Raw genomic sequence first — 15729 nt, 5'->3', positions numbered from 1 at the left:
ATTTAGGTGGAAAGTGTCGTCCCTGATTAGCCTGTGCAAACTGTACAGGCTAATCTGAGACGACACTTTCCGCACATGCAATAAGCCCTTACCGAGTTGCTTGTCTGGGTTCCGAGCGTGAGAAGTTTACGTAGAGTGATGTCACCAGTCTGCTGGTTGATGAAGTAGTACTCCAAACTGGCCGCGTCCAAGATGGACCAACTCAGAACGTCCTGAACAGGCAAACACAACCATAGCTTAAGTTTTGAATGAGCACATGATTTATCTGAGGGTAGACTACCGATTAAGGCTATAGTTATGTTTCTTAAGTAAAAAAATTGTACTAATATAAGAGTTAATAATCAGATACAAGAGTTAATAATCAGTTACAGTACTAAAAGTACACATGTTTTATAATCTAATATATTCATATAAATCTTTACAAATAAGTGTTGACAATAAACATATTGTTTAAAAGTATTTTTTCAACTAAAGTTCATGTTATATTATTTTGATTCTGAGATTTTACAAGATTGCATTCACAAAGCACATTTAAAAGTCTTGTCCTACCCTTTGATCAGTGTCTGTAGCGTTCACACGTATGATGACCTCCCCTAGACCATGCGTGTCCCAGATTGTGGTGCTGAGGCCGGCTAGATTCAAGATGGTCGGCTTGCCTGGGTTCCTGTTAGGAACCAGCTTGAGGATATCTTCATCATAGTTATCCGGATATTCAGAGTCCCATACTCGAAACACAAGCTGAAAACATAGCACAGGAGTGGTACATACAGGGCATACATTGTATAAAAAAAGAGAGAGAATATCATGCGAGTGTTGAATGCAAAGGTAGTTACTTAATCGAGGCATAAGTTTGAAACCTGGAACATTTTACAATAATAATCAAATTCAATACATGTGTGCTAAAGTTGGGATTTAGCTGAACTTTACACAATAAACCATTATCTGATGGATTTTGATTCAAAATCTAATTAAATGAATATAATATGACACATTTCATTAGACATTTTTGGACAAACGATACAAGTGAAATTAAAACCAAACAATGGTAAACTTACACTGTATTCTGCCTGTTGGTCATTAAGTATATCAGCCCCTTGTCGCACTCTGACGTACGCAGTTTCATTCACGACATCAAACGTGAAGAATGATGGGGCCGCTCCTTCTCCCACAAGCCCGAATTCCATCTTTCCCTGAAAATGAGGAGAAATATGTACTATTATACTCCATTGTATATTTCATGAGCATTTGTAGGATCGAGAAGTATATAAACAAAGTATACTATAAACGTGTTTCATTTAAAATTCATTCATCATTACAACATACAAACACTCTCTGTTTTATATTTGCATTTGTTCAATAGTAATTATTATGAATGCTTTATTTACAACACAAACAAAGAGCATTCAAACCTTTTTGTCATTGTCATTAGCTGTCACATTGTAAATGATTCCATCGGCAAATGTTCTGTTCTCAGCAATGCTGAATGTAGCTGAGATGCTGATGAAGAATGGAGGGCGGGAGTCGCGGATCACCGTTATACGAATTTCCGCGGTGTCAAATCTTGGACGGCCCCTCTGATCAGACGCGCGAATTTGCAACTGTAGCAGAGCTGAGCGTATTATTAATATATTTTTGTTGTTGTGTTGTTATTGTTATTCTTATTATCATTATCATACATATTCTAAGCACGTTAAAATTATCAACAGTAGAAGAGACAATTGACTTTTGCCTTGAAAATTTTACAATTTTTTATGTGTGTGTTTCTGTATACTTACATGGACAGCATAACCCAAAAATAACATGAGGCATAGCCGTTACCTTTATTAAAGTAATTTAAAAATGTATCATCAATTATTTTATAACTGTATCGGTAAAATGTCAAATCATATGCATTTAACTAACCGCAATACAGAAGTTGACCGCACGAACTCTCGACAGCTTTAGACTGTCACATTTATATATTTCCCATAGGAGACATACAACCATAATTATGTAACATATTTAAGACAGAAATGCACATGTTTGCTCTGTTAAATATCTAGTATTATTGCAAAAAGAAAAAGATTGCACAGATGAGACATACCACGTAGGTACTGATCAAATCACCCTCCAGCTTTCCAACCACATAGAGAATACCGGTGTTGGAAACCAGGAAAAACTTGCCAACATGGTCACCCGAAATTATGGAATACACAACGCTGTCCTGTAGAAAAATGAAAACAAAACCATGCTCTTATTATTGTCATAATGTGAAATGAAGACAGGGATGATTTCATCAACTAAGCAAGAATTATTTGTGCACAGACATTTACTTTACATTGTAATGTGTTATGCTTTTATGTCGCACTGAATCAAAATATTATTAGACAATACAGTGTCAGTAGAAGCATAATGACTTTACAAACACAGGTCTAGACAAATGAAATCATTCAATCATACTTACTAGATATTGCAAACAGGTGTATTTATTATCATTACAACTTTTACTATTTCAAATTTGAACTTATCAATAAACGATAATGGGTAAATAATGTATGAATGCTCTAGTTATATATTTAAATCCATATGGTACATGAATTTCAACAGAATTTGAGCTGCACTATATGCAAAACTGGGATTAATTCATATGTGCAAAGTGTCGTCCTAGATTAGCCTATGCAGTCCGCACAGGCTAATCAGGGACAAAACTTTCCGCTTTTATCGTGTATTGATTTTTTGAAAGAAGTCTCTTCTTAGCAAAAATCCAATTTCGGCCAAAAGCGTTGAGAAAGTCTTTTCTTAGCAAAAATCATCTTACCCCATCCCGATCAGTAGCAAGAACAGTGGTAGCAATAACAGGCTGAATGTCCTTTTCTGATATTGTGGCTTCATATACATCCTGGGTGAACACTGGTGGCTTCTGGTTACGCAGGATGTTAATGGTCACGGTGGCTGAGGCAGTCTGGGTAATTTGAAGCTCCGTCCTAGTTGCTATGGCAACGATCTTTAGAGACAAATGAAGAGGCATTACCTCAACTGTAACTTAAATATGTGTACATTCTTTTAATTTATTTTTTCCAAACATTTAAAAGTTTTAAAAACTCATGTCAGAAGTACCATGTCAGGAATGAAAGTGCATTAATATTTTTTATAAAATAAATGAGTTTAATCCAAATTGTATCATAACATTTAAAATAATAATAAAACAAATGTAATGTAGATAATTGTGTAATGTCTATTCAGCAATATATAACACATGAAAATCCTACGTACACTATATTATCTGAAGGAGCATCGACAAGGGAGCGTTTGACAAATATCTGGCCACTGTCATCCACGAAGAACCAGGTATTCCATTCTAGTGGGTTTGGCTGGCTGACAATGAAATCAACATTGTGCTGAAAAAAACAACGAAAGAATGAATTTGCATCACCATCATTCAATTCAATTCAAGTTTATTCAGGTACAAGATCAAGGTATAATATATCAACAATATAGATAAGAACATATAAAAGTAAACAGATATGGTCAAAAGATAACAGTGAACTAATATATATTGATCTTGCAGATCAATATATATTGGGATAACCCAATAAGTACAAGTACTTATTTCCATTGGGGTCTCTTATCTTAAGCATACAATAAGTTCAATGTTTCAATACCCTCTCAAAAAGAAAAGGAGAATACAGATGCGATACGGACGGTCACACACGCACACCTATATCATACCTTGCTAACAATAATACGTAAGCACACAACACTGTTGATTTAAAAATAGATCATTGTTTAAGAATTAAAAGAAAATTAAGACTAGACGACATCTTATTCATGCACCTGAATACTATTACAGAAATAAGGACTAAAAAAGCACTAATAACATTATATCCAACTTTTAATAATATAAAGTGTCCGAGTTTTCTCTACCACGTGCAGACATTTTTAAGTAAGTTTAACTTCAAGTTGGAATCCCTGCTTAGATTTGATCTCTTTGATGTTATTTTGCAAGGCATTCCAGTCATGCATGGCCGTGGAATAAAAAGTTCCATATTCAGAGCCAGACGATAGAGGGACTTAATAGTTATGTGCACGAAATCTTGTTCTGCAGTGATGATGATATGCTTTCAAAATTATGTTAAAGGTATTTTGGGGCCTTACCATTGTAGATATTAAAAACATGATTTAACCTGAGCTGGCAAACTCTATCATTAACATTGAGCATCTGAACGGACTCAAGCTCGTTACAAGTAATGCTTGTTCTTGACGGAAGGTCTAATAAAAATCTAATGACCTTGTTTTGCGCCACCTGTAATTTACCCTGTAATTGTTTTGTAAGTCTTGCATACCAAGATGAACATGCGTAATCAAAGTTGCATTGTACCAATGCGTTTGTAAGTGTTTGTTTGGTCTGTAGACTGAGATGTTTACAGTTTTTATATAAAAATGTCAGTCTAGAGTTGACCCTTTTGACTATTTTCTCTATAATAGCATCACAATTTAAAGTGATAATATGGGCATTTTTCACTGTTGAATTGATCTGAAAAGAATTAACAGGTCAAAAGATTTAGTTAACGTGTGGTTACTGACCAATTATCTGCAACTCATCTTGCTACCAGTTGTTTATAAAAAATATATTTTATATTCGATATTCTTACGTGACTCACCCAGTCCTCTAAAGCCGAAATGATCCGTAAAACAAAATTGTGTCTTTGTGTCGTATGAACGATTCCGCACTAAAACTAAATTTAGGTTCACGTCGTACATGCATGATCAGTTGTCAAACGAAAGTACGGTTGATATTCAAATGCATTATTTTTCTCTTTCCGGGATATTGTTTTAGTCTGTTGATGCTGCATTAACAAATATAAGTGTATATGAAGTGAAAACACCAAGAGTAAACAACGGTTGCGATAGACACCTATAAACTGTTAGATGCCCATAATCACTTTAAGGTGCAATCAATATTTAGGCCTAGGTATTTTACTTGGTCCTGAGATGGTATCGAATGACCATTACAGCTTACATGGAAATTTTGAACTTTCTTTAATTTCCTTGCAGACCAAAAAAGCATACATTCGGTCTTGCCTAAATGTAAGGATAACTTGTTGTCAAATAACAAGGTGAAACAATTTTCCATAACCCGAGAAAGTTTATTAGAGATAGTCGCAGGATCTTTGTGTGCAAACAGGATAACGCTGTCATCTGCATACAAGATAAGCTTACAGTCAGTGTCTATACATGTGGGCATGTCATTCACGTAGCAGAGGTAGAGCAAGGGACCAAGAATGCTTCCTTGCGGAACTCCACATGTAACTTTAAGGCTGTTTGAAGACACTTTGTTAGTGTGTACTAGTTGTGTACGGTCAGTCAGATAGGACTTAAACCAATCAAGGGATTCCACTCCTAACGCATGTAGTTTGTTATATAGTATTGAATGGTCTATCGTATCAAATGCTTTCTGTAGATCGAGTAGCACCATCCCAGTATAAAGACCCTTAGCTTTATTACCTTTTATAAAGTCAAGAAGATTAATTAAACATATGTCTATAGAATATTTTGACCTGAATCCCGACAAGAGTTCATTAAGAAGGGAATTTACGGTTAGGAATTCTGATAGCTGGTTGTATATAGATCTCTCTAGTATCTTGGAGATTACACTAAGAATATTAACCGGCCTAAAGTTGCCGACTTCGAGAGGACTTGACTTATTGTATATTGGACTAACACGAGCTGATTTCATATCATCAGGAACCACGCCTGAGTCAATGGACATATTAATAATGAAAGTGACCGGGATTTTGAGTACAAAAGCACCATCTTTAACAAATCTAGCATGGATTCCATCTAAACCTGTACTCTTTGACGCATTTAACTTGCACAACTCCTTATATACAAATTCTTCTAAAACATGTTGTATTCTTAAAACAATATTTTCAGATTTCTTTTTACAGTAATAACTTTTAAAAATATCAGTTCCTGTAGTAAAAATATTTTGGCACTTGGTAGTTTGTCAACTAGACTTGAGAATACGGAGGTGAAAAAACGTATTGAAATTATTGGCAACAATAGACGAGTCATGGCATATTTCATCATTAATGTTGAGAACAATATTAGAACTGGATTTGTTCTTAGTTTTATAACCAATGCTTTTAAGATGATGCCAAAGTCCTCTTGAGTCATGTTTATGTTCCTCAACTTTATTTGAGAAGTATTCAGCTTTGGTTGACTGAACTAAATACTGTAGTTTATTTCTATACATTGTAAAGATCGCAAAGTTATCGAGTTATCAAAGTGCGAGTTTTCTTGAAAATATATATTCAGTATCCTGGAGTTTAATGAGCTCAATAATTTCAGACGTCATCCAGGGTTCGCTACGCTGTTTTAGCCTTATTTCTTTTACAGGAGCTACAGTGTCAAGTATGGACATAAAATTGTTTGAAATGCTGCCCATGCAGTGTTTACACATGACGCGTTAAAACCTTTGCTCCAATCGGCCGCGGTGAGACGCTGAATGAAGTCGTCTTTGTTATACGACTTGGTTGATCTTATTTTTATGGTTTTGTGTTTATTAACGACGTCTTTTACCGATTTTCGCGATTTTTGCGTACAGAAAGTCATGAAATGGTCGCTAACACCGATTGGAATAATACCGGATTGAGATATATAATCTTTAATCTTTATTGCTGCAAACAATATGTTCGATCAAACTTTTGGATGTCTGTGATATCCGCGTAGGTTCAGCTATAATCTGATCAAGAATAAAAATACGCAAAATATTTACATATGCTCGAAAGAGTAATATTTTCTTATTTAGACAGCAAATATTGAAGTCACCCAAAAGAATAGTTTCACAATCAGATCGAAGATGCATCATCATCATCATCATCATCATCATCATCTTCATCATCATCACTTATCTTTGTCATAAGCATCAATGACAATCAAATCATCATCGTCAACAACAACAACATCATCAGCATCAACGGGATTATCATTGTCAATTGTGTACATGTGTTTGATATGAAATAAATATCAATAATGCTGGTAAATATACTTACATTATCCGGGTCGCTGCCAGTCAGCTGTAGAATAAAGGTTCCCCATGGCTCCTCTTCATTTATATTCCGTGTGTAAACCCTTTCTGACCATAAGGGGGCAGACGGGTTCCGGTTGTCTGTGATGGCCATTTACATTAAATTTTAAAATATGAACTAAACATGTACACGAATATAAGCTCCTATTTCATAATAAATGCCCCAACCATTTTTGTTCAATCCGCAATGCCTTATTAATGCTCTATTCTAATGTACTGAATTAAAATGTCTTTATAACGCTACACAAATCAACAGGAATCAATACTTCACATTAATGTGTTGACATATCCATAATTATGTTTTTATATAGTGGTTTATGTCAAAGTGTTGACTTCTAATAAATGACTCAATCAGGAAAATGTAATGTTTCCGATGCCCTTTTTTAGGGAATAAACCACAGTTATAAATGGAACATGATTCGTATCAAACACGAAAGAAAGTTGCTACCGATGCCAATTTTCAAACAAGGGACATAACTCAACAATTCCGACGGTTGTCCAGCAGCTTGAAAAATGCGGCCAAGATCTACCAACAAACATTTCAATTTGTTGAAGATATTATAAAAATGTTGGACTCTAAGAAGAGAAACACAAGTGGTCTGCCAACAGACTGACAAACAGACTCATCAACATTACCAAAATGTATACTAGTATACTCCTCCATCCATTGGGGTAAAATTGTATAACAATAAAATTGTTAGGATTACCTTGTCCATTAACGGCCACACTGCACAATATAAGCCAAATGAGGCTTATCAGCAGTGTGCTTAAGGGCACGGTCATCATCAAATGGCAAACACCCTGCATGTACCACCTGTAAATAACCATGTGTTTAAATTTCTTGTAAAGTTGTATGTGTGCTTAATGTCATAGTCTGATCTGCATTGCTTACCCAAGACCACAGCCTTAATGCACAGCTGAAGGGATGGTGGAAAGAACAAGTGCTTTCAGCTGATCACATATCGCACACCCGCTTAGTTCTATTTTGAGATAAAAACATTGTTAAAACTATAAAGTCGTGCATTGATAATCATCAATCATACTTAGTCAAACAATAAATCGAGTGAGTGAGTGAGTGAGTGAGTGAGTGAGTGAGTGAGTGAGTGAGTGAGTGAGTGAGTGAGTGAGTGAGTGAGTGAGTGAGTGAGTGAGTGAGTGAGTGAGTGAGTGAGTGAGTGAGTGAGTGAGTGAGTGAGTGAGTGAGTGAGTGAGTGAGTGAGTGAGTTGAAATATAAATGTCATTTACTTAATTTATTTCTATTTTCAGAAATCGTGTTGTTGTCTCCGCTATAATTGTGGCTATAAATATTCGGTCGAAATTATAGTACTGCTATAGATTATAATCATTAACTGTGTTTTACAGAATCGAAACGTATCATTTATTAACAATAAAAGGACATGAAGCATTCAATGTGACCCTCTTCAGCAAGGAAAATTTAAAATAGTTTTTAACCAATACATTAATGTCTTCGGAAAGTGGCAGTCAAACAATATAATGCCACATGATTTCGATTATGACGGGTTGTCTATTTTACTTCACATATTTTTATAATGACCTGTAAACACATAATAGTGTATGTTTTGTGAATTAAACGGATCATCCAATTTAATGCCACGTCGTGTTTTTATGCCCCTGGTAGGTAGGCATATAATTATAAAGCTGTCTTTTCGTCCGTCTGTCTGTCTGTCCGTCAGTTCGTCCGTCCGGCATTCCGTTTCTGGAGTTTGTTTACCGTAACGCTTAGATGATTTTTGGTATCGGAGACTACCTGCATGAGTTACAGATCAAGGTCGAGTTTCGTTCCGGTTCATTGTGTGTTGTATAGGTTATGGGCATTGGAAAGTTACAGTTTTCCGGACTGTTTTGCTAAATGTTTGCATACATCTAACTGATTGTAAGTGTGTGAAACAATCAACATGACTTAAAGGTCAAATTTTAGTTTCGTTCCGGCAAATTGATGTTTGACAAAATTACGAGAAATAGCCTTGGGAATTTTCTTTTCAATACTTTTCGTGATTTCTTTTTGACACGCTTTGAGATAGTTACCTGATAACTTGGGTGTGAGCCTATCGCATGACTTTCAGATCAAGAATTATTTTTTAAGGTTTGTGGCTTTTTGAGACAAAAGGTGGAATGAGGGGAACCTGTGGACACATAATTATCTTGTTCTTTTTAAATTTATTTTACAAGCCCGAATTTCGAAGTACTTAAAGACCGACTGAGTAAACCTAACTTGTTATCGAGTTTGTTATAGCCGAGAAAGATTTGTTAAAATATCTGGCCATCACTGTGTAAAGTATAGGTCAAAATGTCATCTAGCCTACTGAAACATGATACAAAAAACAAGATAATAAGACGAAAGTTAATACTAAGAGCTAAACACTCTTTGATGAGCTGGATGACATCAAAACTGTCAATTGTCAAAACATGTTCATATTTGCTGTTGCAACATGCGTTGCACACAATATTGTGCTCATCCACTGTGCTCATCCATGATATTGCATGTATTACCTCGGAGTGTTACCACAGTTCGCTAATAGTAACCACCAACCGTGTCAAACGTCAACATACTTACCAACTTTATGGTTCCATTTGCACGCTCTGTAACTTATGGATGAATTTAAATTTACATTTCTGAAGTTCAGCCAGCTCGTGTAGCTGTCAGTGTGATTAAGGTTTAAGCTCACCTGTTTTTTGTTTATTAACCTAGAACGTAATAGTATTCTAAAATTCACGAGTAGTGACGTAATACAGTTTACCTGTAATATTTATGGTTAAACTGTTAATGTCTAAAAGATGTTGTGTAGGTGTTATTTGTTCACAGTTTTTCAAATTTAATTTAATAGTATGTTTTGTTTCGCTTTTCAACGATAATTTGGAATATATGTGTATTACTTGCAGAGCCTTTATATGCACTCTTATGTTAAAAGCCTGTGTGGTGCAGTGGTGACGCGTTACATCGTGCTCCTAATGGGTTCAAATTTCGAGAAAGGAAAACATGATTTAATATATTTATTATGTTTTAAATATATTAATTTTAAACTATTTTAAATTGTATAGCTTTGTTAGTAAATGTGTATCAAAAATACGCAATATATCTGAACAAGTACCTTTGAATCTTAAAGGGACCTTTTCACAGATTTTGATATGTATTGAAGTTTTTCATTAAATTCTTTAAATTGATAAATGTAAACAGTGGATCTAAAAATCTCAAAAAAATAAACAAAGAAAAAAAAAGTAACCATCATTTGGGCTCCCACCACTTACCCCTGGAGTAAAAGTCTAACCCTTAGACCACTCGGTCATGTGTGCTCATACAATAAGTGATTTATTTTATACTTTATATAAGCCATCCTCGTAGTGTCACAAAATATAACGACAAGAACAGAACTCTCCAGATTATTTAATCGTTTCGCATTGCAAAGCTTTATAGTTTTCAAGTTTTTTATTTGTCAAAAGATGCCTATAATGGATATTTTAGAGCATGGAAAAATGTTCAGTATTACTGTTCCCTCACAAATATCATAACGTCAACGAAAATTTGCGAATCTGAAAGAAAAAAAATTTTGTCAATATACCAAAACGTGAAAAGGTCCTTTTAAATGAAACTTAATTCATTACAATATTTATTATTGAAAATAATGGATCCGTTTTAGTCAGTAATGCTTTTGTGTGCATATGCCTTTAAAAAAGATACAAATTCAATACATAAACATTTCCCATGCATTCAAACATCTACATTATTTCGTTTGACCTATTTCCATACAACTTCAATTTACCGTGCACACGCTATTTTCAATATTTGCGATAACATCTAATGGTAACGTCTGGTTATTTATTTCATATTTACAAATTAAGTGCACATCATTGCCATAAGTTGCTCATTAGGAAGGCAAATATAGTTCATAAATATTAACACGTGTGTATATTGCAGCCTGAATTCAATAAGAGCCCATTCATAGTGAGAGAGAAATATATTAAGCAATATTAACGATTTTTACAATTTTGCTTTTGAACACTGGTGAATGTAGCTAAATAACATATTCAATCAGGTAGTGTATTTACACGCTGGTGTCAAATCTTCCGGGTTCAGTGCGCTATTTTCTGAAGCTCCTTTAACCAAAACAAATATCAATTCATGTGTGTTCGTTTTGATCACAGAAATCTAGAGCTTAATTAACTACCAAATAGTCAATTTTTGATTTATTGTATCTGCACATTGCTTATATTTATATTGTTTGCTAATAAACTTAAGAAACGGCGTTACATTTGCCATACATAAAATAATTTGAATAAGTCATAATGAATAAACCAATAGATTTTCACATATAATTATACTTAAATACCAAAAAAAATTGAACATATTTGTATTTTGCTTACCTTTTTTAATTATCTCGTAAAAGCACAACTTATGTATACGTGTTAGTGTGTGGGTATATAGAAGCTTAACTTTTTTGAATCCAGGTCATTTGACTGTGAAACGAATGTAGCGTGTCGGTTGCGCTACTCCGAGCAAGTAAATCAGGACCTCGAGACAAGCCATCTGTTCACGTAGATACGACTTAGGGTCTGTATTATGATTTCGTATCCTGGAAACTTTACAGTGTCTAGACGCATTGGTGCGAAACAAGTGGCATAAATATTATATTAACTATAAGCAACCCGAGCTGTCGAGGGTAAGAATTCGTATTCAAGACTCCTACGTCGCTGGAAGAGGATTGTCAGCTCAAAGTCTCCTATGTTTAATTAAGAATTTAACTTTAAATACCATTTTATAATTATTGTTAAGTTTACTCGAAAAAATCGGGAGCAGAACTAACTGTTCAGTGCTTGTAATTCTGCCCTGATTTAACTTTCTTTTAGCAAGGTATTCGTACTGCAATCTTTTATTTTTGATTTGAACTTTGCTGAAGAAGAACAAAGGCAGCACAGGATAGCCGCGAACGTATCAACCGCTGCGCTAACCGGGAAGCCCTGCAGCCGGGTTCCAAATGATTGCAATAATTCAACCTCGCGTTGGTGTACCCTTCATTAAACGGCCATTTATTGTAGGAAACTATTACACATATTTTTAGTGCACTAGCGTATCTTACGATGTAAGCGGCGATTCAGGATTTCACGATGGAACGATACAACAATATCACCATGGCGGTGAATCATTCTATGGAAGCGACGGTTCAAGATTTGAACGAATAAAAATTTAAAAAAACAAAACAAACGCCACTGTTCTGAACCATACCCTGAAAGCTTCGGTTTCAAGAGTAAACTATAGCAATTTAGCCGTAGTGTATCATAGCCTGCAAACGGCAGTTCAGGATTCCACTGCGAAACTACGCCACAAATTACACAAAATACCATGGATGTGTTCACTTACCTGTAAAATGGTGGAATTTAAAATTTCAAATAAAACCATACATAACAGTGGTGAACGCTTCCCTAAAAACAATAAAACCTAATACTACATGGTTGAACCATACCCTGAACGTTAAGGTTAGCCCCCCCCCCCCCCTCCCCCCGTTGTCCGCTAAGTCTTCGCGCTTTTACTGCACGCTGTTCAGCTGCGGATCTATATTCTCCTCGGTGATGTTCTTGTGCTGCTCTTTAATGCAACTGCGCATTTAACGCCGCGATAACGTTATAGTCCCACCATTGTTGCTGTTTACTGTTGACCTTTAAAGTGCGTAAACAACGGCATTTTACATCAATTAATTTCAAAATTACTAAATTAAATAGAAATGTACATTGAGCGCATAATTTGCAGCATAACCATGTATTTTGTAGAAAGTTGTGCATAGCTGAAATTAAAACAAGCATCGTATGTGGGAAAAACATTTTGTTGACTAATTAACAAAACTGTGTTTGGTAAATGATATCAATATTTATTAAATAATTAAACCTGAAACCGGAAGTCAAAGGACGCTATATCTATACACTAAAAGAAATAATAGGAAAGTTAAAAATGGTTTTGGGATAACAATCACCACATTGCATGCTGTGCCAGGATTGTAAATGAAGAAACCGTAAGTAATGGCTGTATTCTCGGAGGCAATTGTCACGAATAAGAAATCCTTTGTCTAAGCACGGACAAGGGAAAATAACAGACTGCGATTTGCTGACCGTGTTGTCCTAAATAAAGGATGATAAAATGAAATTATTCTTCTGTTTCTTCAGACGAAGTGGCACATCCATCAGGCGGGCAAGGAGATCATCAAGAGAGGAGTCACGGGGAAGGGCATCACAGGCGGACAGGACTGAAATCTGGACATCTGGTGTAGTTGGGTCTTCGTCTAGGGCAATCAGTCTAACAAGATTGAAGTTTTGTTTCAGTGTTGCCGCAAGGACGTCTTAATGAAGATCAAGGCTTCCAATGTGCTAGAAAATTGTATCGAGCCCTCGGGAGAGATCTTGGAAGCGGCGAAGTGTGCGCATGGAGTGTCATAGCGACAAACTCGTAATTAAGCGTATTCTGATCTGGAGCCCAGCAAGTCCATTCAGCAGGTGGCCAGGAGATAGTTGAAGTTATCTGGATACTGTTGACAGGAAGATCATACCATTCTCGTCGAGCTGGTGGAAGAAGTGAAAGTCGGCCTTCGTCTTGAGGGCTTCTTTGACCGAGAAATGGCGTGGTGTGGGGATGTGGACGGGTGGAATTCTGAAAGCTGATTTGTTCTTGGAGGAGTGTATTTGTGTTGGTACTGTGTTTACTTGTGAAAGTGGTGTAGATGAAACGGGATTGTAGAATGGGGAGCTGGAGTATGACGGTAATACTACTGGTGTTAGCTGATGATCACTGGTCTCTAGGTCTCGGTGCGTTGCGGGTAGGATATTGAGACTGGTGTGGGGCTTCGTAGGTCATTGTAGTCAAGATCAAGTTGAGTTGGATGTTCATCAATAATCAGATGTTTTAGAACTGGCGTAGACTCAGATGTTTGAGCAGTAAGAAGATCAGGTGATGATTTGGAAGAGAGACATCAGTTGTAGGTGACGTTGCTGCATCAGGTATGGCAGACAATGTAGAAACGGCAGCAGGAGCGACGTAAGGCAAACCGACTGAAACAAAGGCAGTTGTAGTGAGTGATGGACTTGAACGTGAAGATACTGTGGCGGCAAGATCAGGAGATTTTCTTGACGTGAAGGTGGGAAGATGGAGGACTACCACAGATTCAATCTGGTTGGGTTTAAGTCCAAGTAATGATGAAATAGAAGTATGATGGGATGGATTTCCAAGTTCCCAACGACCTGATGGAATAAATACTTCCTTAGGCAGTGCATTCATACGTCGTACCAAACGGCTTACCAGACGAGCATCAGTCAATGCGGAGAGTGGGACTTTGGCTTTGATGTAAGTAGTGTTGGAACAGCAAATGATGGTGCATCCAGTGTTATCCATAGTCACAACTTTCAGGATTAGATCTGGGTTGTTGATTGATGACGTTGCCACGGATGATGTTGAAAAAGTTGAAGACAGTGAATTCCAGCCTTCGATCCATCGGGTGATCCCAGAAACGCGTCCTGCAGCCCATTTAGTAACAAGTCACCTCGCTTCAATGGCCTCTGGAAGCGAAGGATTTGGAGCGGGATTGGTCAGAAGACTAACTGTGGGATTTGTGGAGAAGTAGAAAGAGTTTTCTGAAGATGGCAGTCGTGTAAATTCCTTTAGCGTATGGTCGTGCTCATGTGGGTAATGAGTCCTGATATGGCGCCTCAGGTCCCAGTCGGACTTGAATAATCTTGCATGTTTGCCGACGCACCACACGCAGATATACCTCATGCGGCGATGGTCGGTTTTTGCCAGATGGTTTCGCAGATCCAGTTTGCTGTGGTAAGCAGTGCCACACACCTCACAATCCATGGCAGAATCTGAAAAAAAACAGATCATGAGATGCACACGACATTGTTATGAGGATAAAATTGCACATAACCATTGACTGAGCAACTGTTCGCAGTATCCATCATTTTCAGAAGCGATCTCCACAATCCATATAAACGCATTTATACTGGACTAGATCGCAATAAAGGTTTCTCATCGACAAATACAGTTGAGAAAGGATCACTGTTGATCAGGCTGCTGCCTTCTCGGTTGAGCGCTCACCAAAATCTGTAAACCGTTCTCACAGCCGAACTATTATCGCGACTGCTCAATCGTAAAGTTTCTCTGTTAGACGCAGTACCCAAATGTGCAATACGGGAAAACGCTCCTTAGGCAATGTTATTTGTGTATGTATTTTTCACTTTTCCAGTCATAAGCTCATCTAAAACTGTGTGTGTTTTTTTATCTTATCCCTGATCACTGAAAGCCATTACAAGCAATCAATACATGGACTGGTGTTGTTTAAATCTAAAATAAAAGGATGTTGATGTATGCATCTTCTAACTATATTTATGGACAACAATAATTTAATGAACAGCATTTACTAAAACATTAAACTAATGAACAATACTTTGCTTCATTTACACATGGCCATTTTATATTTGTGTTTGGTTTATTCCACAGGAAGTGCTTTGTGGAACAATGCGAGTACTTGTGACCCTCGATACCGAACTAGCCTGTCGATGTGAATGGCACTGGCTGGAGTCTTAAGTGACCTCTTTACCAGATACACAAGATCGTCAATTATTTTTGTGACCAAATAAAGACCGTGGCACTGCGAAGCAATTT

Source organism: Dreissena polymorpha, chromosome 2 (genome assembly GCF_020536995.1).
Source record: "Dreissena polymorpha isolate Duluth1 chromosome 2, UMN_Dpol_1.0, whole genome shotgun sequence".
In the NCBI taxonomy this organism is placed as follows: domain Eukaryota; kingdom Metazoa; phylum Mollusca; class Bivalvia; order Myida; family Dreissenidae; genus Dreissena; species Dreissena polymorpha.
Note: the sequence above shows the minus strand (reverse complement) of the source record.